This window comes from Macaca nemestrina, chromosome 15, assembly GCF_043159975.1.
Source record: "Macaca nemestrina isolate mMacNem1 chromosome 15, mMacNem.hap1, whole genome shotgun sequence".
In the NCBI taxonomy this organism is placed as follows: domain Eukaryota; kingdom Metazoa; phylum Chordata; class Mammalia; order Primates; family Cercopithecidae; genus Macaca; species Macaca nemestrina.
The window spans coordinates 73257337-73283534 of NC_092139.1; positions in this window are offsets into that span (position 1 = coordinate 73257337).

Consider the following 26198-nt stretch of genomic DNA (forward strand, 5'->3'; position numbering starts at 1 on the left):
CTTCTTTGTGTTCTGTGAAATCATCTCACAGAGTTACAGCTTTCCCCTCAAGAAGCCTTTCACTAAGACAGTTCTTGTGGAATTGGCAAAGTGATATTTGGAAGCCCATAGAGGGCTATGGTGAAAAAGGAAGTATCCTCAGATGAAATCTGGAAAGAAGCTTTCTGAGAAACTGCTTAGTGTTCTGTTAATTCATCTCGCAGAGTTACATCTGTATTTCGTGGATCTCTTTGCTAGCCTTATTTCCGTGGAATCTGAGAACAGATATTTCGGATCCCATTGAAGACAATAGGGCCAAAGGAAATATCCTCCGATAACAAAGAGAAAGAAGCTTTCTGAGAAACTTCTTTGTGTTCTGTGAAATAATCTCACAGAGTTAAAGCTTTCCCCTCAAGAAGCCTTTCGCTAAGACAGTTCTTGTGGAATTGGCAAAGTGATATTTGGAAGTCCACAGAGGGCTATGGTGAAAAAGGAAATATCCTCTGATGAAATCTGGAAAGAAGCTTTCTGAGAAACTGCTTAGTGTTCTCTTAATTCATCTCACAGAGTTTCATCTGTATTTCGTGGATATCTTTGCTAGCCTTATTTCTGTGGAATCTGAGAACAGGTATTTCAGATCACATTGAAGACAATAGGGCCAAATTTAGTATCCTCCGATTAAAAAGAGAAAGAAGCTTTCTTACAAACTTCTTTGTGTTCTGTCAAATCATCTCACAGAGTTGCAGCTTTCCCCTCAAGAAGCCTTTCGCTAAGACAGTTCTTGTGGAATTGGCAAAGTGATATTTGGAAGCCCATAGAGGGCTATGGTGAAAAAGGATATATCCTCAGATGAAATCTGGAAAGAGCTTTCTGAGAAACTGCTTAGTGTTCTGTTCATTCATCTCACAGACTTACATCTGTATTCCGTGGATCTCTTTGCTAGCCTTATTTCTGTGGAATATGAGAACAGATATTTCGGATCCCATTGAAGACTATAGGGCCAAAGGAAATATCCTCCGATAACAAAGAGAAAGAAGCTTTCTGAGAAACTTCTTTGCGTTCTGTGAAATCATCTCACAGAGTTACAGCTTTCCCCTTAAGAAACCTTTCGCTAAGACAGTTCTTGTGGAATTGGCAAAGTGATATTTGGAAGCCCATAGAGGGCTACGGTGAAAAAGGAAATATACTCAAATGAAATCTGGAAAGAAGCTTTCTGAGAAACTGCTTAGTGTTCTGTTAATTCATCTCACAAAGTTACATCTGTATTTCGTGGATCTTTTTGCTAGCCTTATTTCTGTGGAATCTGAGAACAGATATTTCGGATCCCTTTGAAGACTATAGGACCAAAGGAAATATCCTCCGATAACAAAGAGAAAGAAGCTTTCTGAGAAACTTCTTTGCGTTCTGTGAAATCATCTCACAGAGTTACAGCTTTCCCCTCAAGAAGCCTTTCGCTAAGACAGTTCTTGTGGAATTGGCAAAGTGATATTTGGAAGCCCTTAGAGGGCTATGGTGAAAAAGGAAATATCCTCAGATGAAATCTGGAAAGAAGCTTTCTGAGAAACTGCTTAGTGTTCGGTTAATTCATCTCAGAGAGTTACATCTGTATTTCGTGGATCTCTTTGCTAGCCTTATTTCTGTGGAATCTGAGAACAGATGTTTCGTATCCCATTGAAGACTATAGGGCCAAAGGAAATATCCTCGGATAACAAAGAGAAAGAAGCTTTCTGAGAAACTTCTTTGTGTTCTGTGAAATCATCTCACAGAGTTACAGCTTTCCCCTCAAGAAGCCTTTCACTAAGACAGTTCTTGTGGAATTGGCAAAGTGATATTTGGAAGCCCATAGAGGGCTATGGTGAAAAAGGAAATATCCTCAGATGAAATCTGGAAAGAAGCTTTCTGAGAAACTGCTTAGTGTTCTGTTAATTCATCTCACAGAGTTACATGTGTATTTCGTGGATCTCTTTGCTAGCCTTATTTCTGTGGAATCTGAGAACAGATATTTCGGATCCCTTTGAAGACTATAGGGCCAAAGGAAATATCCTCCGATAACAAAGAGAAAGAAGCTTTCTGAGAAACTTCTTTGCGTTCTGTGAAATCGTCTCACAGAGTTACAGCTTTCCCTTCAAGAAGACTTTCGCTAAGACACTTCTTGTGGAATTGGCAAAGTGATATTTGGAAGCCCATAGAGGGCTATGGTGAAAAAGGAAATATCCTCAGATGAAATCTGGAAAGAAGCTTTCTGAGAAACTGCTTAGTGTTCGGTTAATTCATCTCACAGAGTTACATGTGTATTTCGTGGATCTCTTTGCTAGCCTTATTTCTGTGGAATCTGAGAACAGATATTTCGGATCCCTTTGAAGACTATAGGGCCAAAGGCAATATCCTCAGATAACAAAGAGCAAGAAGCTTTCTGAGAAACTTCTTTGCGTTCTGTGAAATCATCTCACAGAGTTACAGCTTTCCCCTCAAGAAGCCTTTCGCTAAGACAGTTCTTGTGGAATTGGCAAAGTGATATTTGGAAGCCCATAGAGGGCTATGGTGAAAAAGGAAATATCCTCAGATGAAATCTGGAAAGAAGCTTTCTGAGAAACTGTTTAGTGTTCTTTTAATTCATGTCACAGTGTTACATCTGTATTTCGTGGATCTCCTTGCTAGCCTTATTTCTGTGGAATCTGAGAACAGATATTTCGGATCCCATTGAAGACTATAGAGCCAAAGGAAATAATCTCCGATAACAAAGAGAAAGAAGCTTTCTGAAAAACTTCTTTGCGTTCTGTGAAATCATCTCACAGAGTTACAGCTTTCCCCTCAAGAAGCCTTTCGCTAAGACAGTTCTTGTGGAATTGGCAAAGTGATATTTGGAAGCCCTTAGAGGGAAATGGTGAAAAAGGATATATCCTCAGATGAAAACTGGAAAGAAGATTTTGAGAAACTGCTTAGTGTTCTGTTAATTCATCTCACAGAGTTACATCTGTATTTCGTGGATCTCTTTGCTAGCCTTATTTCTGTGGAATCTGAGAACAGATATTTCTGATCCCTTTGAAGACTATAGGTCCAAAGGAAATATCCTCCGATAACAAAGAGAAAGAAGCTTTCTGAGAAACTTCTTTGTGTTCTGTGAAATCATCTCACAGAGTTACAGCTTTCCCCTTAAGAAGCCTTTCGCTAAGACAGTTCTTGTGGAATTGGCAAAGTGATATTTGGAAGCCCATAGAGGGCTATGGTGAAAAAGGAAATATCCTAAGATGAAATCTGGAAAGAAGCTTTCTGAGAAACTGCTTAGTGTTCTGTTATTTCATCTCACAGAGTTACATCTGTATTTCGTGGATCTCTTTGCTAGCCTTATTTCTGTGGAATCTGAGAACAGATATTTCGGAATCCTTTGAAGATATTGGGCCAAAGGAAATATCCTCCGATAACAAAGAGAAAGAAGCTTTCTGAGAAACTTCTTTGCGTTCTGTGAAATCATCTCACAGAGTTACAGCTTTCCCCTCAAGAAGCCTTTCGCTAAGACAGTTCTTGTGGAATTGGCAAAGAGATATTTGGAAGCCCTTAGAGGGCTATGGTGAAAAAGGAAATATCCTCAGATGAAATCTGGAAAGAAGCTTTCTGAGAAACTGCTTAGTGTTCTTTTAATTCATCTCACAGAGTTACATCTGTATTTCTTGGATCTCTTAGGTAGCCTTATTTCTGTGGAATCTGAGAACAGATATTTCGGATCCCATTGAAGACTATAGGGCCAAAGTAAATATCCTCCGATAACAAATAGAAAGAAGCTTTCTGAGAAACTTCTTTGCGTTCTGTGAAATCATCTCACAGAGTTACAGCTTTTCCCTCAAGAAGCCTTTCGCTAAGACAGTTCTTGTGGATTTGGCAAAGTGATATTTGGAAGCCCATAGAGGGCTATGGTGAAAAAGGAAATATCCTCAGATGAAATCTGGAAAGAAGCTTTCTGAGAAACTGCTTAGTGTTCGGTTAATTCATCTCACAGAGTTACATCTGTATTTCGTGGATCTCTTTGCTAGCCTTATTTCTTTGGAATCTGAGAACAGATATTTCGGATCCCTTTGAAGACTATAGGGCCAAAGGAAATATCCTCCGATAACAAAGAGAAAGAAGCTTTCTGAGAAACTTCTTTGTGTTCTGTGAAATCATCTACCAGAGTTACAGCTTTCCCCGCAAGAAACCTTTCGCTAAGACAGTTCTTGTGGAATTGGCAAAGTGATATTTGGAAGCCCATAGAGGGCTATGGTGAAAAAGGAAATATCCTCAGATGAAATCTGGAAAGAAGCTTTTTGAGAAACTGCTTAGTGTTCTGTTAATTCATCTCGCAGAGTTACATCTGTATTTCGTGGATCTCTTTGCTAGCCTTATTTCTGTGGAATCTGAGAACAGATATTTCGGATCCCATTGAAGACTATAGGGCCAAAGTAAATATCCTCCGATAACAAAGAGAAAGAAGCTTTCTGAGAAACTTCTTTGCGTTCTGTGAAATAATCTCACAGAGTTACATCTTTCTCCTTAAGAAACCTTTCGCTAAGACAGTTCTTGTGGAATTGGCAAAGTGATATTTGGAAGCCCATAGAGGGCTATGGTGAAAAAGGAAATATCCTCAGATGAAATCTGGAAAGAAGCTTTCTGAGAAACTGCTTAGTGTTCGGTTAATTCATCTCACAGAGTTACATCTGTATTTCGTGGATCTCTTTGCTAGCCTTATTTCTGTGGAATCTGAGAACAGATGTTTCGTATCCCATTGAAGACTATAGGGCCAAAGGAAATATCCTCGGATAACAAAGAGAAAGAAGCTTTCTGAGAAACTTCTTTGTGTTCTGTGAAATCATCTCACAGAGTTACAGCTTTCCCCTCAAGAAGCCTTTCACTAAGACAGTTCTTGTGGAATTGGCAAAGTGATATTTGGAAGCCCATAGAGGGCTATGGTGAAAAAGGAAATATCCTCAGATGAAATCTGGAAAGAAGCTTTCTGAGAAACTGCTTAGTGTTCTGTTAATTCATCTCACAGAGTTACATGTGTATTTCGTGGATCTCTTTGCTAGCCTTATTTCTGTGGAATCTGAGAACAGATATTTCGGATCCCTTTGAAGACTATAGGGCCAAAGGAAATATCCTCCGATAACAAAGAGAAAGAAGCTTTCTGAGAAACTTCTTTAGGTTCTGTGAAATCGTCTCACAGAGTTACAGCTTTCCCTTCAAGAAGACTTTCGGTAAGACACTTCTTGTGGAATTGGCAAAGTGATATTTGGAAGCCCATAGAGGGCTATGGTGCAAAAGGAAATATCCTCAGATGAAATCTGGAAAGAAGCTTTCTGAGAAACTGCTTAGTGTTCGGTTAATTCATCTCACAGTGTTACATGTGTATTTCGTGGATCTCTTTGCTAGCCTTATTTCTGTGGAATCTGAGAACAGATATTTGGGATCCCTTTGAAGACTATAGGGCCAAAGGCAATATCCTCAGATAACAAAGAGCAAGAAGCTTTCTGAGAAACTTCTTTGCGTTCTGTGAAATCATCTCACAGAGTTACAGCTTTCCCCTCAAGAAGCCTTTCGCTAAGACAGTTCTTGTGGAATTGGCAAAGTGATATTTGGAAGCCCATAGAGGGCTATGGTGAAAAAGGAAATATCCTCAGATGAAATCTTGAAAGAAGCTTTCTGAGAAACTGCTTAGTGTTCTTTTAATTCATGTCACAGAGTTACATCTGTATTTCGTGGATCTCCTTGCTAGCCTTATTTCTGTGGAATCTGAGAACACATATTTTGGATCCCATTGAAGACTATAGAGCCAAAGGAAATAATCTCCGATAACAAAGAGAAAGAAGCTTTCTGAAAAACTTCTTTGCGTTCTGTGAAATCATCTCACAGAGTTACAGCTTTCCCCTCAAGAAGCCTTTCGCTAAGACAATTCTTGTGGAATTGGCAAAGTGATATTTGGAAGCCCTTAGACGGAAATGGTGAAAAAGGATATATCCTCAGATGAAAACTGGAAAGAAGATTTTGAGAAACTGCTTAGTGTTCTGTTAATTCATCTCACAGAGTTACATCTGTATTTCGTGGATCTCTTTGCTAGCCTTATTTCTGTGGAATCTGAGAACAGATATTTCTGATCCCTTTGAAGACTATAGGTCCAAAGGAAATATCCTCCGATAACAAAGAGAAAGAAGCTTTCTGAGAAACTTCTTTGTGTTCTGTGAAATCATCTCACAGAGTTACAGCTTTCCCCTTAAGAAGCCTTTCGCTAAGACAGTTCTTGTGGAATTGGCAAAGTGATATTTGGAAGCCCATAGAGGGCTATGGTGAAAAAGGAAATATCCTAAGATGAAATCTGGAAAGAAGCTTTCTGAGAAACTGCTTAGTGTTCTGTTATTTCATCTCACAGAGTTACATCTGTATTTCGTGGATCTCTTTGCTAGCCTTATTTCTGTGGAATCTGAGAACAGATATTTCGGATCCCTTTGAAGATATTGGGCCAAAGGAAATATCCTCCGATAACAAAGAGAAAGAAGCTTTCTGAGAAACTTCTTTGCGTTCTGTGAAATCATCTCACAGAGTTACAGCTTTCCCCTCAAGAAGCCTTTCGCTAAGACAATTCTTGTGGAATTGGCAAAGAGATATTTGGAAGCCCTTAGAGGGCTATGGTGAAAAAGGAAATATCCTCAGATGAAATCTGGAAAGAAGCTTTCTGAGAAACTGCTTAGTGTTCTTTTAATTCATCTCACAGAGTTACATCTGTATTTCTTGGATCTCTTAGGTAGCCTTATTTCTGTGGAATCTGAGAACAGATATTTCGGATCCCATTGAAGACTATAGGGCCAAAGTAAATATCCTCCGATAACAAATAGAAAGAAGCTTTCTGAGAAACTTCTTTGCGTTCTGTGAAATCATCTCACAGAGTTACAGCTTTTCCCTCAAGAAGCCTTTCGCTAAGACAGTTCTTGTGGATTTGGCAAAGTGATATTTGGAAGCCCATAGAGGGCTATGGTGAAAAAGGAAATATCCTCAGATGAAATCTGGAAAGAAGCTTTCTGAGAAACTGCTTAGTGTTCTGTTATTTCATCTCACAGAGTTACATCTGTATTTCGTGGATCTCTTTGCTAGCCTTATTTCCGTGGAATCTGAGAACAGATATTTCGGATCCCATTGAAGACAATAGGGCCAAAGGAAATATCCTCCGATAACAAAGAGAAAGAAGCTTTCTGAGAAACTTCTTTGTGTTCTGTGAAATAATCTCACAGAGTTAAAGCTTTCCCCTCAAGAAGCCTTTCGCTAAGACAGTTCTTGTGGAATTGGCAAAGTGATATTTGGAAGTCCACAGAGGGCTATGGTGAAAAAGGAAATATCCTCTGATGAAATCTGGAAAGAAGCTTTCTGAGAAACTGCTTAGTGTTCTCTTAATTCATCTCACAGAGTTTCATCTGTATTTCGTGGATATCTTTGCTAGCCTTATTTCTGTGGAATCTGAGAACAGGTATTTCAGATCACATTGAAGACAATAGGGCCAAATTTAGTATCCTCCGATTAAAAAGAGAAAGAAGCTTTCTTACAAACTTCTTTGTGTTCTGTCAAATCATCTCACAGAGTTGCAGCTTTCCCCTCAAGAAGCCTTTCGCTAAGACAGTTCTTGTGGAATTGGCAAAGTGATATTTGGAAGCCCATAGAGGGCTATGGTGAAAAAGGATATATCCTCAGATGAAATCTGGAAAGAGCTTTCTGAGAAACTGCTTAGTGTTCTGTTCATTCATCTCACAGAGTTACATCTGTATTTCGTGGATCTCTTTGCTAGCCTTATTTCTGTGGAATCTGAGAACAGATATTTCGGATCCCTTTGAAGACTATAGGGCCAAAGGAAATATCCTCCGATAACAAAGAGAAAGAAGCATTCTGAGAAACTTCTTTGCGTTCTGTGAAATCATCTCACAGAGTTACAGCTTTCCCCTTAAGAAACCTTTCGCTAAGACAGTTCTTGTGGATTTGGCAAAGTGATATTTGGAAGCCCATAGAGGGCTACGGTGAAAAAGGAAATATACTCAAATGAAATCTGGAAAGAAGATTTCTGAGAAACTGCTTAGTGTTCTGTTAATTCATCTCACAAAGTTACATCTGTATTTCGTGGATCTTTTTGCTAGCCTTATTTCTGGGGAATCTGAGAACAGATATTTCGGATCCCTTTGAAGACTATAGGGCCAAAGGAAATATCCTCCGATAACAAAGAGAAAGAAGCTTTCTGAGAAACTTCTTTGCGTTCTGTGAAATCATCTCACAGAGTTACAGCTTTCCCCTCAAGAAGCCTTTCGCTAAGACAGTTCTTGTGGAGTTGGCAAAGTGATATTTGGAAGCCCATAGAGGGCTATGGTGAAAAAGGAAATATCCTCAGATGAAATCTGGAAAGTAACTTTCTGAGAAACTGCTTAGTGTTTGGTTAATTCATCTCACAGAGTTACATGTGTATTTCGTGGATCTCTTTGCTAGCCTTATATCTGTGGAATCTGAGAACAGATATTTCGGATCCCTTTGAAGACTATAGGGCCAAAGGAAATATCCTCGGAAAACAAAGAGAAAGAAGCTTTCTGAGAAACTTCTTTGCGTTCTGTGAAATCATCTCACAGAGTTACAGCTTTCCCCTCAAGAAGCCTTTCACTAAGACAGTTCTTGTGGAATTGGCAAGGTGATATTTGTAAGCCCATAGAGGGCTAAGTTGAAAAAGGAAATATCCTCAGATGAAATCTGGAAAGAAGCTTTCTGAGAAACTGCTTAGTGTTCTGTTATTTCATCTCACAGAGTTACATCTGTATTTCGTGGATCTCTTTGCTAGCCTTATTTCTGTGGAATCTGAGAACAGATATTTCGGATCCCTTTGAAGATATTGGGCCAAAGGAAATATCCTCCGATAACAAAGAGAAAGAAGCTTTCTGAGAGACTTCTTTGCGTTCTGTGAAATCATCTCACAGAGTTACAGCTTTCCCCTCAAGAAGCCTTTCGCTAAGACAGTTCTTGTGGAATTGGCAAAGAGATATTTGGAAGCCCTTAGAGGGCTATGGTGAAAAAGGAAATATCCTCAGATGAAATCTGGAAAGAAGCTTTCTGAGAAACTGCTTAGTGTTCTTTTAATTCATCTCACGGAGTTACATCTGTATTTCTTGGATCTCTTAGGTAGCCTTATTTCTGTGGAATCTGAGAACAGATATTTCGGATCCCATTGAAGACTATAGGGCCAAAGTAAATATCCTCCGATAACAAATAGAAAGAAGCTTTCTGAGAAACTTCTTTGCGTTCTGTGAAATCATCTCACAGAGTTACAGCTTTTCCCTCAAGAAGCCTTTCGCTAAGACAGTTCTTGTGGATTTGGCAAAGTGATATTTGGAAGCCCATAGAGGGCTATGGTGAAAAAGGAAATATCCTCAGATGAAATCTGGAAAGAAGCTTTCTGAGAAACTGCTTAGTGTTCGGTTAATTCATCTCACAGAGTTACATCTGTATTTCGTGGATCTCTTTGCTAGCCTTATTTCTGTGGAATCTGAGAACAGATATTTCGGATCCCTTTGAAGACTATAGGGCCAAAGGAAATATCCTCCGATAACAAAGAGAAAGAAGCTTTCTGAGAAACTTCTTTGTGTTCTGTGAAATCATCTACCAGAGTTACAGCTTTCCCCGCAAGAAGCCTTTCGCTAAGACAGTTCTTGTGGAATTGGTAAAGTGATATTTGGAAGCCCATAGAGGGCTATGGTGAAAAAGGAAATATCCTCAGATGAAATCTGGAAAGAAGCTTTTTGAGAAACTGCTTAGTGTTCTGTTAATTCATCTCGCAGAGTTACATCTGTATTTCGTGGATCTCTTTGCTAGCCTTATTTCTGTGGAATCTGAGAACAGATATTTCGGATCCCATTGAAGACTATAGGGCCAAAGTAAATATCCTCCGATAACAAAGAGAAAGAAGCTTTCTGAGAAACTTCTTTGCGTTCTGTGAAATAATCTCACAGAGTTACATCTTTCCCCTTAAGAAACCTTTCGCTAAGACAGTTCTTGTGGAATTGGCAAAGTGATATTTGGAAGCCCATAGAGGGCTATGGTGAAAAAGGAAATATCCTCAGATGAAATCTGGAAAGAAGCTTTCTGAGAAACTGCTTAGTGTTCTGTTATTTCATCTCACAGAGTTACATCTGTATTTCGTGGATCTCTTTGCTAGCCTTATTTCCGTGGAATCTGAGAACAGATATTTCGGATCCCATTGAAGACAATAGGGCCAAAGGAAATATCCTCCGATAACAAAGAGAAAGAAGCTTTCTGAGAAACTTCTTTGTGTTCTGTGAAATAATCTCACAGAGTTAAAACTTTCCCCTCAAGAAGCCTTTCGCTAAGACAGTTCTTGTGGAATTGGCAAAGTGATATTTGGAAGTCCACAGAGGGCTATGGTGAAAAAGGAAATATCCTCTGATGAAATCTGGAAAGAAGCTTTCTGAGAAACTGCTTAGTGTTCTCTTAATTCATCTCACAGAGTTTCATCTGTATTTCGTGGATATCTTTGCTAGCCTTATTTCTGTGGAATCTGAGAACAGGTATTTCAGATCACATTGAAGACAATAGGGCCAAATTTAGTATCCTCCGATTAAAAAGAGAAAGAAGCTTTCTTACAAACTTCTTTGTGTTCTGTCAAATCATCTCACAGAGTTGCAGCTTTCCCCTCAAGAAGCCTTTCGCTAAGACAGTTCTTGTGGAATTGGCAAAGTGATATTTGGAAGCCCATAGAGGGCTATGGTGAAAAAGGATATATACTCAGATGAAATCTGGAAAGAGGTTTCTGAGAAACTGCTTAGTGTTCTGTTCATTCATCTCACAGAGTTACATCTGTATTTCGTGGATCTCTTTGCTAGCCTTATTTCTGTGGAATCTGAGAACAGATATTTCGGATCCCATTGAAGACTATAGGGCCAAAGGAAATATCCTCCGATAACAAAGAGAAAGAAGCATTCTGAGAAACTTCTTTGCGTTCTGTGAAATCATCTCACAGAGTTACAGCTTTCCCCTTAAGAAACCTTTCGCTAAGACAGTTCTTGTGGAATTGGCAAAGTGATATTTGGAAGCCCATAGAGGGCTACGGTGAAAAAGGAAATATACTCAAATGAAATCTGGAAAGAAGATTTCTGAGAAACTGCTTAGTGTTCTGTTAATTCATCTCACAAAGTTACATCTGTATTTCGTGGATCTTTTTGCTAGCCTTATTTCTGGGGAATCTGAGAACAGATATTTCGGATCCCTTTGAAGACTATAGGGCCAAAGGAAATATCCTCCGATAACAAAGAGAAAGAAGCTTTCTGAGAAACTTCTTTGCGTTCTGTGAAATCATCTCACAGAGTTACAGCTTTCCCCTCAAGAAGCCTTTCGCTAAGACAGTTCTTGTGGAGTTGGCAAAGTGATATTTGGAAGCCCATAGAGGGCTATGGTGAAAAAGGAAATATCCTCAGATGAAATCTGGAAAGTAACTTTCTGAGAAACTGCTTAGTGTTTGGTTAATTCATCTCACAGAGTTACATGTGTATTTCGTGGATCTCTTTGCTAGCCTTATATCTGTGGAATCTGAGAACAGATATTTCAGATCCCTTTGAAGACTATAGGGCCAAAGGAAATATCCTCGGATAACAAAGAGAAAGAAGCTTTCTGAGAAACTTCTTTGCGTTCTGTGAAATCATCTCACAGAGTTACAGCTTTCCCCTCAAGAAGCCTTTCACTAAGACAGTTCTTGTGGAATTGGCAAGGTGATATTTGTAAGCCCATAGAGGGCTAAGTTGAAAAAGGAAATATCCTCAGATGAAATCTGGAAAGAAGCTTTCTGAGAAACTGCTTAGTGTTCTGTTATTTCATCTCACAGAGTTACATCTGTATTTCGTGGATCTCTTTGCTAGCCTTATTTCTGTGGAATCTGAGAACAGATATTTCGGATCCCTTTGAAGATATTGGGCCAAAGGAAATATCCTCCGATAACAAAGAGAAAGAAGCTTTCTGAGAAACTTCTTTGCGTTCTGTGAAATCATCTCACAGAGTTACAGCTTTCCCCTCAAGAAGCCTTTCGCTAAGACAGTTCTTGTGGAATTGGCAAAGAGATATTTGGAAGCCCTTAGAGGGCTATGGTGAAAAAGGAAATATCCCCAGATGAAATCTGGAAAGAAGCTTTCTGAGAAACTGCTTAGTGTTCTTTTAATTCATCTCACAGAGTTACATCTGTATTTCTTGGATCTCTTAGGTAGCCTTATTTCTGTGGAATCTGAGAACAGATATTTCGGATCCCATTGAAGACTATAGGGCCAAAGTAAATATCCTCCGATAACAAATAGAAAGAAGCTTTCTGAGAAACTTCTTTGCGTTCTGTGAAATCATCTCACAGAGTTACAGCTTTTCCCTCAAGAAGCCTTTCGCTAAGACAGTTCTTGTGGATTTGGCAAAGTGATATTTGGAAGCCCATAGAGGGCTATGGTGAAAAAGGAAATATCCTCAGATGAAATCTGGAAAGAAGCTTTCTGAGAAACTGCTTAGTGTTCGGTTAATTCATCTCACAGAGTTACATCTGTATTTCGTGGATCTCTTTGCTAGCCTTATTTCTGTGGAATCTGAGAACAGATATTTCGGATCCCTTTGAAGACTATAGGGCCAAAGGAAATATCCTCCGATAACAAAGAGAAAGAAGCTTTCTGAGAAACTTCTTTGTGTTCTGTGAAATCATCTACCAGAGTTACAGCTTTCCCCGCAAGAAGCCTTTCGCTAAGACAGTTCTTGTGGAATTGGCAAAGTGATATTTGGAAGCCCATAGAGGGCTATGGTGAAAAAGGAAATATCCTCAGATGAAATCTGGAAAGAAGCTTTTTGAGAAACTGCTTAGTGTTCTGTTAATTCATCTCGCAGAGTTACATCTGTATTTCGTGGATCTCTTTGCTAGCCTTATTTCTGTGGAATCTGAGAACAGATATTTCGGATCCCATTGAAGACTATAGGGCCAAAGTAAATATCCTCCGATAACAAAGAGAAAGAAGCTTTCTGAGAAACTTCTTTGCGTTCTGTGAAATAATCTCACAGAGTTACATCTTTCCCCTTAAGAAACCTTTCGCTAAGACAGTTCTTGTGGAATTGGCAAAGTGATATTTGGAAGCCCATAGAGGGCTATGGTGAAAAAGGAAATATCCTCAGATGAAATCTGGAAAGAAGCTTTCTGAGAAACTGCTTAGTGTTCTGTTATTTCATCTCACAGAGTTACATCTGTATTTCGTGGATCTCTTTGCTAGCCTTATTTCCGTGGAATCTGAGAACAGATATTTCGGATCCCATTGAAGACAATAGGGCCAAAGGAAATATCCTCCGATAACAAAGAGAAAGAAGCTTTCTGAGAAACTTCTTTGTGTTCTGTGAAATAATCTCACAGAGTTAAAGCTTTCCCCTCAAGAAGCCTTTCGCTAAGACAGTTCTTGTGGAATTGGCAAAGTGATATTTGGAAGTCCACAGAGGGCTATGGTGAAAAAGGAAATATCCTCTGATGAAATCTGGAAAGAAGCTTTCTGAGAAACTGCTTAGTGTTCTCTTAATTCATCTCACAGAGTTTCATCTGTATTTCGTGGATATCTTTGCTAGCCTTATTTCTGTGGAATCTGAGAACAGGTATTTCAGATCACATTGAAGACAATAGGGCCAAATTTAGTATCCTCCGATTAAAAAGAGAAAGAAGCTTTCTTACAAACTTCTTTGTATTCTGTCAAATCATCTCACAGAGTTGCAGCTTTCCCCTCAAGAAGCCTTTCGCTAAGACAGTTCTTGTGGAATTGGCAAAGTGATATTTGGAAGCCCATAGAGGGCTATGGTGAAAAAGGATATATCCTCAGATGAAATCTGGAAAGAGCTTTCTGAGAAACTGCTTAGTGTTCTGTTCATTCATCTCACAGAGTTACATCTGTATTTCGTGGATCTCTTTGCTAGCCTTATTTCTGTGGAATCTGAGAACAGATATTTCGGATCCCATTGAAGACTATAGGGCCAAAGGAAATATCCTCCGATAACAAAGAGAAAGAAGCATTCTGAGAAACTTCTTTGCGTTCTGTGAAATCATCTCACAGAGTTACAGCTTTCCCCTTAAGAAACCTTTCGCTAAGACAGTTCTTGTGGAATTGGAAAAGTGATATTTGGAAGCCCATAGAGGGCTACGGTGAAAAAGGAAATATACTCAAATGAAATCTGGAAAGAAGATTTCTGAGAAACTGCTTAGTGTTCTGTTAATTCATCTCACAAAGTTACATCTGTATTTCGTGGATCTTTTTGCTAGCCTTATTTCTGTGGAATCTGAGAACAGATATTTCGGATCCCTTTGAAGACTATAGGGCCAAAGGAAATATCCTCCGATAACAAAGAGAAAGAAGCTTTCTGAGAAACTTCTTTGCGTTCTGTGAAATCATCTCACAGAGTTACAGCTTTCCCCTCAAGAAGCCTTTCGCTAAGACAGTTCTTGTGGAGTTGGCAAAGTGATATTTGGAAGCCCATAGAGGGCTATGGTGAAAAAGGAAATATCCTCAGATGAAATCTGGAAAGTAACTTTCTGAGAAACTGCTTAGTGTTTGGTTAATTCATCTCACAGAGTTACATCTGTATTTCGTGGATCTCTTTGCTAGCCTTATATCTGTGGAATCTGAGAACAGATATTTCGGATCCCTTTGAAGACTATAGGGCCAAAGGAAATATCCTCCGATAACAAAGAGAAAGAAGCTTTCTGAGAAACTTCTTTGTGTTCTGTGAAATCATCTCACAGAGTTACAGCTTTCCCCTCAAGAAGCCTTTCGATAAAACAGTTCTTGTGGAATTGGCAAAGTGATATTTGGAAGCCCATAGAGGGCTATGGTGCAAAAGGAAATATCCTCAGATGAAATCTGGAAAGAAGCTTTCTGAGAAACTGCTTAGTGTTCGGTTAATTCATCTCACAGAGTTACATCTGTATTTCGTGGATCTCTTTGCTATCCTTATTTCTGTGAAATCTGAGAACAGATATTTCGGACCCCTTTGAAGACTATAGGGCCAAAGGAAATATCCTCCGATAACAAAGAGCAAGAAGCTTTCTGAGAAACTTCTTTGCGTTATGTGAAATCATCTCACAGAGTTACAGCTTTCCCCTCAAGAAGCCTTTCGCTAAGACAGTTCTTGTGGAATTGGCAAAGTGATATTTGGAAGCCCTTAGAGGGCTATGGTGAAAATGGAAATATCCTCAGATGAAATCTGGAAAGAAGCTTTCTGAGAAACTGCTTAGTGTTCGGTTAATTCATCTCACAGAGTTACATCTGTATTTCGTGGATCTCTTTGCTAGCCTTATTTCTGTGGAATCTGAGAACAGATATTTCGGATCCCATTGAAGACTATAGGGCCAAAGGAAATATCCTCGGATAACAAAGAGAAAGAAGCTTTCTGAGAAACTTCTTTGCATTCTGTGAAATCATCTCACAGAGTTACAGCTTTCCCCTCAAGAAGCCTTTCACTAAGACAGTTCTTGTGGAATTGGCAAGGTGATATTTGTAAGCCCATAGAGGGCTACGGTGAAAAAGGAAATATCCTCAGATGAAATCTGGAAAGAAGCTTTCTGAGAAACTGCTTAGTGTTCTGTTATTTCATCTCACAGAGTTACATCTGTATTTCGTGGATCTCTTTGCTAGCCTTATTTCTGTGGAATCTGAGAACAGATATTTCCGATCCCATTGAAGACTATAGGGCCAAAGGAAATATCCTCCGATAACAAAGAGAAAGAAGCTTTCTGAGAAACATCTTTGCGTTCTGTGAAATCATCTCACAGAGTTACAGCTTTCCCCTCAAGAAGCCTTTCACTAAGACAGTTCTTGTGGAATTGGCAAAGTGATATTTGGAAGCCCATAGAGGGCTACGGTGAAAAAGGAAATATACTCAAATGAAATCTGGAAAGAAGATTTCTGAGAAACTGCTTAGTGTTCTGTTAATTCATCTCAAAAAGTTACATCTGTATTTCGTGGATCTTTTTGCTAGCCTTATTTCTGTGGAATCTGAGAACAGATATTTCGGATCCCTTTGAAGACTATAGGGCCAAAGGAAATATCCTCCGATAACAAAGAGAAAGAAGCTTTCTGAGAAACTTCTTTGCGTTCTGTGAAATCATCTCACAGAGTTACAGCTTTCCCCTCAAGAAGCCTTTCGCTAAGACAGTTCTTGTGGAGTTGGCAAAGTTATATTTGGAAGCCCATAGAGGGCTATGGTGAAAAAGGAAATATCCTCAGATGAAATCTGGAAAGAAACTTTCTGAGAAACTGCTTAGTGTTTGGTTAATTCATCTCACAGAGTTACATGTGTATTTCGTGGATCTCTTTGCTAGCCTTATATCTGTGGAATCTGAGAACAGATATTTCGGATCCCTTTGAAGACTATAGGGCCAAAGGAAATATCCTCCGATAACAAAGAGAAAGAAGCTTTCTGAGAAACTTCTTTGTGTTCTGTGAAATCATCTCACAGAGTTACAGCTTTCCCCTCAAGAAGCCTTTCGATAAAACAGTTCTTGTGGAATTGGCAAAGTGATATTTGGAAGCCCATAGAGGGCTATGGTGCAAAAGGAAATATCCTCAGATGAAATCTGGAAAGAAGCTTTCTGAGAAACTGCTTAGTGTTCGGATAATTCATCTCACAGAGTTACATCTGTATTTCGTGGATCTCTTTGCTATCCTTATTTCTGTGAAATCTGAGAACAGATATTTCGGACCCCTTTGAAGACTATAGTGCCAAAGGAAATATCCTCCGATAACAAAGAGCAAGAAGCTTTCTGAGAAACTTCTTTGCGTTATGTGAAATCATCTCACAGAGTTACAGCTTTCCCCTCAAGAACCTTTCGCTAAGACAGTTCTTGTGGAATTGGCAAAGTGATATTTGGAAGCCCTTAGAGGGCTATGGTGAAAATGGAAATATCCTCAGATGAAATCTGGAAAGAAGCTTTCTGAGAAACTGCTTAGTGTTCGGTTAATTCATCTCACAGAGTTACATCTGTATTTCGTGGATCTCTTTGCTAGCCTTATTTCTGTGGAATCTGAGAACAGATATTTCGGATCCCATTGAAGACTATAGGGCCAAAGGAAATATCCTCCGATAACAAAGAGAAAGAAGCTTTCTGAGAAACTTCTTTGCGTTCTGTGAAATCATCTCACAGAATTACAGCTTTCCCCTCAAGAAGCCTTTCACTAAGACAGTTCTTGTGGAATTGGCAAGGTGATATTTGTAAGCCCATAGAGGGCTACGGTGAAAAAGGAAATATCCTCAGATGAAATCTGGAAAGAAGCTTTCTGAGAAACTGCTTAGTGTTCTGTTAATTCATCTCACAGAGTTACATCTGCATTTCATGGATCTCTTTGCTAGCCTTATTTCTGTGGAATCTGAGAACAGATATTTCGGATCCCTTTGAAGACTATAGGGCCATAGGAAATAACCTCCGATTACAAAGAGAAAGAAGCTTTCTGAGAAACTTCTTTGTGTTCTGTGAAATCATCTCACAGAGTTACAGCTTTCCCCTCAAGAAGCCTTTCGCTAAGACAGTTCTTGTGGAATTGGCAAAGTGATATTCGGAAGCCCATAGAGGGCTATGGTGAAAAAGGAAATATCCTCAGATGAAATCTGGAAAGAAGCTTTCTGAGAAACTGCTTAGTGTTCTGTTATTTCATCTCACAGAGTTACATCTGTATTTCGTGGATCTCTTTGCTAGCCTTATTTCTGTGGAATCTGAGAACAGATATTTCGGATCCCATTGAAGACTATAGGGCCAAAGGAAATATCCTCCGATAACAAAGAGAAAGAAGCTTTCTGAGAAACTTCTTTGCGTTCTGTGAAATCATCTCACAGAGTTACAGCTTTCCCCTCAAGAAGCCTTTCGCTAAGACAGTTCTTGTGGAATTGGCAAAGAGATATTTGGAAGCCCTTAGAGGGCTATGGTGAAAAAGGAAATATCCTCAGATGAAATCTGGAAAGAAGCTTTCTGAGAAACTGCTTAGTGTTCTTTAAATTCATCTCACAGAGTTACATCTGTATTTCGTGGATCTCTTTGCTAGCCTTATTTCTGTGGAATCTGAGAACAGATATTTCCGATCCCATTGAAGACTATAGGGCCAAAGGAAATATCCTCCGATAACAAAGAGAAAGAAGCTTTCTGAGAAACTTCTTTGCGTTCTGTGAAATCATCTCACAGAGTTACAGCTTTCCCCTCAAGAAGCCTTTCACTAAGACAGTTCTTGTGGAATTGGCAAAGTGATATTTGGAAGCCCATAGAGGGCTATGGTGAAAAAGGAAATATCCTCAGATGAAATCTGGAAAGAAGCTTTCTGAGTAACTGCTTAGTGTTCGGTTAATTCATCTCACAGAGTTACATCTGTATTTCGTGGATCTCTTTGCCAGCCTTATTTCTGTGGAATCTGAGAACAGATATTTCGGATCCCTTTGAAGACTATAGGGCCAAAGGAAATATCCTCCGATAACAAAGAGAAAGAAGCTTTCTGAGAAACTTCTTTGTGTTCTGTGAAATCATCTCCCAGAGTTACAGCTTTACCCGCAAGAAGCCTTTCGCTAAGACAGTTCTTGTGGAATTGGCAAAGTGATATTTGGAAGCCTATAGAGGGCTATGGTGAAAAAGGAAATATCCTCAGATGAAATCTGGAAAGAAGCTTTCTGAGAAACTGCTTAGTGTTCTGTTAATTCATCTCGCAGAGATACATCTGTATTTCGTGGATCTCTTTGCTAGCCTTATTTCTGTGGAATCTGAGAACAGATATTTCGGATCCCATTGAAGACTATAGGGCCAAAGGAAATATCCTCTGATAACAAAGAGAAAGAAGCTTTCTGAAAAACTTCTTTGCGTTCTGTGAAATAATCTCACAGAGTTACAGCTTTCCCCTTAAGAAACCTTTCGCTAAGACAGTTCTTGTGGAATTGGCAAAGTGATATTTGGAAGCCCATAGAGGGCTAGGCTGAAAAAGGAAATATCCTCAGATGAAATCTGGAAAGAAGCTTTCTGAGAAACTGCTTAGTGTTCGGTTAATTCATCTCACAGAGTTACATCTGTATTTCGTGGATCTCGTTGCTAGCCTTATTTCTGTGGAATCTGGGAACAGATATTTCGGATTCCTTTGAAGACTATAGGGCTAAAGGAAATATCCTCCGATAACAAAGAGAAAGAAGCTTTCCGAGAAACTTCTTTGCGTTCTGTGAAATCATCTCACAGAGTTACAGCTTTCCCCTCAAGAAGCCTTTCGCTAAGACAGTCTTGTGGAATTGGCAAAGAGATATTTGGAAGCCCTTAGAGGGCTATGGTGAAAAAGGAAATATCCTCAGATGAAATCTGGAAAGAAGCTTTCTGAGAAACGGCTTAGTGTTCTTTTAATTCATCTCACAGAGTTACATCTGTATTTCGTGGATCTCTTTGCTAGCCTTATTTCTGTGGAATCTGAGACCAGATATTTCGGATCCCATTGAAGACTATAGGGCCAAAGGAAATATCCTCCGATAACAAATAGAAAGAAGCTTTCCGAGAAACTTCTTTGCGTTCTGTGAAATCATCTCACAGAGTTACAGCTTTCCCCTCAAGAAGCCTTTCGCTAAGACAGTTCTTGTGGAATTGGCAAAGTGATATTTGGAAGCCCATAGAGGGCTATGGTGAAAAAGGAAATATCCTCAGATGAAATCTGGAAAGAAGCTTTCTGAGAAACTGCTTAGTGTTCTGTTAATTCATCTCACAGAGTTACATCTGTATTTCGTGGATCTCTTTGCTAGCCTTATATCTGTGGAATCTGAGAACAGATATTTCGGATCCCTTTGAAGACTATAGGGCCAAAGGAAATATCCTCCGATAACAAAGAGAAAGAAGCTTTCTGAGAAACTTCTTTGTGTTCTGTGAAATCATCTCCCAGAGTTACAGCTTTCCCCGCAAGAAGCCTTTCGCTAAGACAGTTCTTGTGGAATTGGCAAAGTGATATTTGGAAGCCCATAGAGGGCTATGGTGAAAAAGGATATATCCTCAGATGAAATCTGGAAAGAAGCTTTCTGAGAAACTGCTTAGTGTTCTGTTAATTCATCTCACAGAGTTACATCTGTATTTCGTGGATCTCTTTGCTAGCCTTATTTCTGTGGAATCTGAGAACAGATATTTCGGATCCCTTTGAAGACTATAGGGCCAAAGGAAATATCCTCCGATAACAAAGAGAAAGAAGCTTTCTGAGAAACTTCTTTGTGTTCTGTGAAATCATCTCACAGAGTTACAGCTTTCCCCTCAAGAAGCCTTTCGCTAAGACAGTTCTTGTGGAATTGGCAAAGTGATATTCGGAAGCCCATAGAGTGCTATGGTGAAAAAGGAAATATCCTCAGATGAAATCTGGAAAGAAGCTTTCTGAGAAACTGCTTAGTGTTCTGTTATTTCATCTCACAGAGTTACATCTGTATTTCGTGGATCTCTTTGCTAGCCTTATTTCTGTGGAATCTGAGAACAGATATTTCGGATCCCATTGAAGACTATAGGGCCAAAGGAAATATCCTCCGATAACAAAGAGAAAGAAGCTTTCTGAGAAACTTCTTTGCGTTCTGTGAAATCATCTCACAGAGTTACAGCTTTCCCCTCAAGAAGCCTTTCGCTAAGACAGTTCTTGTGGAATTGGCAAAGAGATATTTGGAAGCCCTTAGAGGGCTATGGTGAAAAAGGAAATATCCTCCGATGAAATCTGGAAAGAAGCTTTCTGAGAAACTGCTTAGTGTTCTTTAAATTCATCTCACAGAGTTACATCTGTATTTCGTGGATCTCTTTGCTAGCCTTATTTCTGTGGAATCTGAGAACAGATATTTCGGATCCCATTGAAGACTATAGGGCCAAAGGAAATATCCTCCGATAACAAAGAGAAAGAAGCTTTCTGAGAAACTTCTTTGCGTTCTGTGAAATCATCTCACAGAGTTACAGCTTTCCCCTCAAGAAGCCTTTCACTAAGACAGTTCTTGTGGAATTGGCAAAGTGATATTTGGAAGCCCATAGAGGGCTATGGTGAAAAAGGAAATATCCTCAGATGAAATCTGGAAAGAAGCTTTCTGAGAAACTGCTTAGTGTTCGGTTAATTCATCTCACAGAGTTACATCTGTATTTCGTGGATCTCTCTGCCAGCCTTATTTCTGTGGAATCTGAGAACAGATATTTCGGAACCCTTTGAAGACTATAGGGCCAAAGGAAATATCCTCCGATAACAAAGAGAAAGAAGCTTTCTGAGAAACTTCTTTGTGTTCTGTGAAATCATCTCCCAGAGTTACAGCTTTACCCGCAAGAAGACTTTCGCTAAGACAGTTCTTGTGGAATTGGCAAAGTGATATTTGGAAGCCTATATAGGGCTATGGTGAAAAAGGAAATATCCTCAGATGAAATCTGGAAAGAAGCTTTCTGAGAAACTGCTTAGTGTTCTGTTAATTCATCTCGCAGAGATACATCTGTATTTCGTGGATCTCTTTGCTAGCCTTATTTCTGTGGAATCTGAGAACAGATATTTCGGATCCCATTGAAGACTATAGGGCCAAAGGAAATATCCTCTGATAACAAAGAGAAAGAAGCTTTCTGAGAAACTTCTTTGCGTTCTGTGAAATAATCTCACAGAGTTACAGCTTTCCCCTTAAGAAACCTTTCGCTAAGACAGTTCTTGTGGAATTGGCAAAGTGATATTTGGAAGCCCATAGAGGGCTATGCTGAAAAAGGAAATATCCTCAGATGAAATCTGGAAAGAAGCTTTCTGAGAAACTGCTTAGTGTTCTGTTAATTCATCTCACAGAGTTACATCTGTATTTCGTGGATCTCTTTGCTAGCCTTTTTTCTGTGGAATCTGAGAACAGATATTTCGGATCCCTTTGAAGACTATAGGGCCAAAGGAAATATCCTCCGATAACAAAGAGAAAGAAGCTTTCTGAGAAACTTCTTTGCGTTCTGTGAAATCATCTCACAGAGTTACAGCTTTCCCCTCAAGAAGCCTTTCGCCAAGACAGTTCTTGTGGAATTGGCAAAGTGATATTTGGAAGCCCATAGAGTTCTACGGTGAAAAAGGAAATATCCTCATATGAAATCCGGAAAGAAACTTTCTGAGAAACTGCTTAGTGTTCGGTTAATTCATCTCACGGAGTTACATCTGTATTTCGTGGATCTCTTTGCTAGCCTTATTTCTGTGGAATCTGAGAACAGATATTTCGGATCCCTTTGAAGACTATAGGGCCAAAGGAAATATCCTCCGATAAAAAAGAGAAAGAAGCTTTCTGAGAAACTTCTTTGTGTTCTGTGAAATCATCTCACAGAGTTACAGCTTTCCCCTAAAGAAGCCTTTCGATAAGACAGTTCTTGTGGAATTGGCAAAGTGATATTTGGAAGCCCATAGAGGGCTATGGTGAAAAAGGAAATATCCTCAGATGAAATCTGGAAAGAAGCTTTCTGAGAAACTGCTTAGTGTTCGGTTAATTCATCTCAGAGAGTTACATGTGTATTTCGTGGATCTCTTTGCTAGCCTTATTTCTGTGGAATCTGAGAACAGATATTTCGGATCCCATTGAAGACTATAGAGCCAAAGAAAATAATCTTCGATAACAAAGAGAAAGAAGCTTTCTGAAAAACTTCTTTGCGTTCTGTGAAATCATCTCACAGAGTTACAGCTTTCCCCTCAAGAAGCCTTTCGCTAAGACAGTTCTTGTGGAATTGGCAAAGTGATATTTGGAAGCCCTTAGAGGGCTATGGTGAAAAAGGATATATCCTCAGATGAAATCTGGAAAGAAGCTTTTGAGAAACTGCTTAGTGTTCTGTTAATTCATCTCACAGAGTTACATGTGTATTTCGTGGATCTCTTTGCTAGCCTTATTTCTGTGGAATCAGAGAACAGATATTTCGGATCCCTTTGAAGTCTATAGGGCCAAAGTAAATATCCTCCGATAACAAAGAGAAAGAAGCTTTCTGAGAAACTTCTTTGTGTTCTGTGAAATCATCTCACAGAGTTACAGCTTTCCCCTCAAGAAGCCTTTCGCTAAGACAGTTCTTGTGGAATTGGCAAAGTGATATTTGGAAGCCCATAGAGGGCTATGGTGAAAAAGGAAATATCCTCAGATGAAATCTGGAAAGAAGCTTTCTGAGAAACTGGTTAGTGTTCTGTTATTTCATCTCACAGAGTTACATCTGTATTTCGTGGATCTCTTTGCTAGCCTTATTTCTGTGGAATCTGAGAACAGATATTTCGGATCCCTTTGAAGATATAGGGCCAAAGGAAATATCCTCCGATAACAAAGAGAAAGAAGCTTTCTGAGAAACTTCTTTGCGTTCTGTGAAATCATCTCACAGAGTTACAGCTTTCCCCTCAAGAAGCCTTTCGCTAAGACAGTTCTTGTGGATTTGGCAAAGTGATATTTGGAAGCCCCTAGAGGGCTATGGTGAAAAAGGAAATATCCTCAGATGAAATCTGGAAAGAAGCTTTGTGAGAAACTGCTTAGTGTTCGGTTAATTCATCACACAGAGTTACATCTGTATTTCGTGGATCTCTTTGCTAGCCTTATTTCTGTGGAATCTGAGAACAGATATTTCGGATCCCTTTGAAGACTATAGGGCCAAAGGAAATATCCTCCGATAACAAAGAGAAAGACGCTTTCTGAGAAACTTCTTTGTGTTCTGTGAAATCATCTCCCAGAGTTACAGCTTTCCCCTCAAGAAGCCTTTCGCTAAGACAGTTCTTGTGGAATTGGCAAAGTGATATTTGGAAGCCCTTAGAGGGCTATGGTGAAAAAGGAAATATCCTCAGATGAAATCTGGAAAGAAGCTTTCTGAGAAACTGCTTAGTGTTCTGTTAATTCATCTCGCAGAGTTTCATCTGTATTTCGTGGATCTCTTTGCTAGCCTTATTTCTGTGGAATCTGAGAACAGATATTTCGGATCCCATTGAAGACTATAGGGCCAAAGGAAATATCCTCCGATAACAAAGAGAAAGAAGCTTTCTGAGAAACTTCTTTGTGTTCTGTGAAATAATCTCACAGAGTTAAAGCTTTCCCCTCAAGAAGCCTTTCGCTAAGACAGTTCTTGTGGAATTGGCGAAGTGATATTTGGAAGTCCACAGAGGGCTATGGTGAAAAAGGAAATATCCTCTGATGAAATCTGGAAAGAAGCTTTCTGAGAAACTGTTTAGTGTTCTGTTAATTCATCTCACAGAGTTTCATCTGTGTTTCGTGGATATCTTTGCTAGCCTTATTTCTGTGGAATCTGAGAACAGGTATTTCAGATCACATTGAAGACTATAGGGCCAAATTTAGTATCCTCCGATTACAAAGAGAAAGAAGCTTTCTTAGAAACTTCTTTGTGTTCTGTCAAATCATCTCACAGAGTTACAGCTTTCCCCTCAAGAAGCCTTTCGCTAAGACAGTTCTTGTGGAACTGGCAAAGTGATATTTGGAAGCCCATAGAGGGCTATGGTGAAAAAGGAAATATCCTCAGATGAAATCTGGAAAGAAGCTTTCTGAGAAACTGCTTAGTGTTCTGTTAATTCATCTCACAGAGTTACATCTGTATTTCGTGGATCTCTTTGCTAGCCTTATTTCTGTGGAATCTGTGAACAGATATTTCGGATCCCTTTGAAGACGATAGGGCCAAAGGAAATATCCTCCGATAACAAAGAGAAAGACGCTTTCTGAGTAACTTCTTTGTGTTCTGTGAAATCATCCCCCAGAGTTACAGGTTTCCCCTCAAGAAGCCTTTCGCTAAGACAGTTCTTGTGCAATTCGCAAAGTGATATTTGGAAGCCCATAGAGGGCTATGGTGAAAAAGGAAATATCCTCAGATGAAATCTGGAAAGAAGATTTCTGAGAAACTGCATAGTGTTCTGTTAATTCATCTCACAGAGTTACAAGTGTATTTCGTGGATCTCTTTGCTAGCCTTATTTCTGTGGAATCTGAGAACAGATATTTCGGATCCCATTGAAGACTATAGGGCCAAAGGAAATATCCTCCGATAACAAAGAGAAAGAAGCTTTCTGAGAAACTTCTTTGCGTTCTGTTAAATAATCTCACAGAGTTACAGCTTTCCCCTCCAGAAACCTTTCGCTAAGACAGTTCTTGTGGAATTGGCAAAGTGATATTTGAAAGCCCATAGAGGGCTATGGTGGAAAAGGAAATATCCTCAGATGAAATCTGGAAAGAAGCTTTCTGAGAAACTGCTTAGTGTTCGGTTAATTCATCTCAGAGAGTTACATCTGTATTTCGTGGATCTCTTTGCTAGCCTTATTTCTGTGGAATCTGAGAACAGATATTTCGGATCCCTTTGAAGACTATAGGGCCAAAGAAAATACCCTCCGATAACAAAGATAAAGAAGCTTTCTGAGAAACCTCTTTGCGTTCTGTGAAATCATCTCACAGAGTTACAGCTTTTCCCTCAAGAAGCCTTTTGCTAAGACAGTTCTTGTGGAATTGGCAAAGTGATATTTGGAAGCCCATAGAGGGCTATGGTGAAAAAGGATATATCCTCAGATGAAATCTGGAAAGAAGCTTTTGAGAAACTGCTTAGTGTTCTGTTAATTCATCTCACAGAGTTACATCTGTATTTCGTGGATCTCTTTGCTAGCCTTATTTCTGTGGAATCTGAGAACAGATATTTCGGATCCCTTTGAAGACTATAGGGCCAAAGGAAATATCCTCCGATAACAAAGAGAAAGAAGCTTTCTGAGAAACTTCTTTGTGTTCTGTGAAATCATCTCACAGAGCTACAGCTTTACCCTCAAGAAGCCTTTCGCTAAGACAGTTCTTGTGGAATTGGCAAAGTGATATTGGGAAGCCCATAGAGGGCTAAGTTGAAAAAGGAAATATCCTCATATGAAATCTGGAAAGAAGCTTTCTGAGAAACTGCTTAGTGTTCTGTTATTTCATCTCACAGAGTTACATCTGTATTTCGTGGATCTCTTTGCTAGCCTTATTTCTGTGGAATCTGAGAACAGATATTTCGGATCCCATTGAAGACTATAGGGCCAAAGGAAATATCCTCCGATAACAAAGAGAAAGAAGCTTTCTGAGAAACTTCTTTGCGTTCTGTGAAATCATCTCAAAGAGTTACAGCTTTCCCCTCAAGAAGCCTTTCGCTAAGACAGTTCTTGTGGAATTGGCAAAGAGATATTTGGAAGCCCTTAGAGGGCTATGGTGAAAAAGGAAATATCCTCAGATG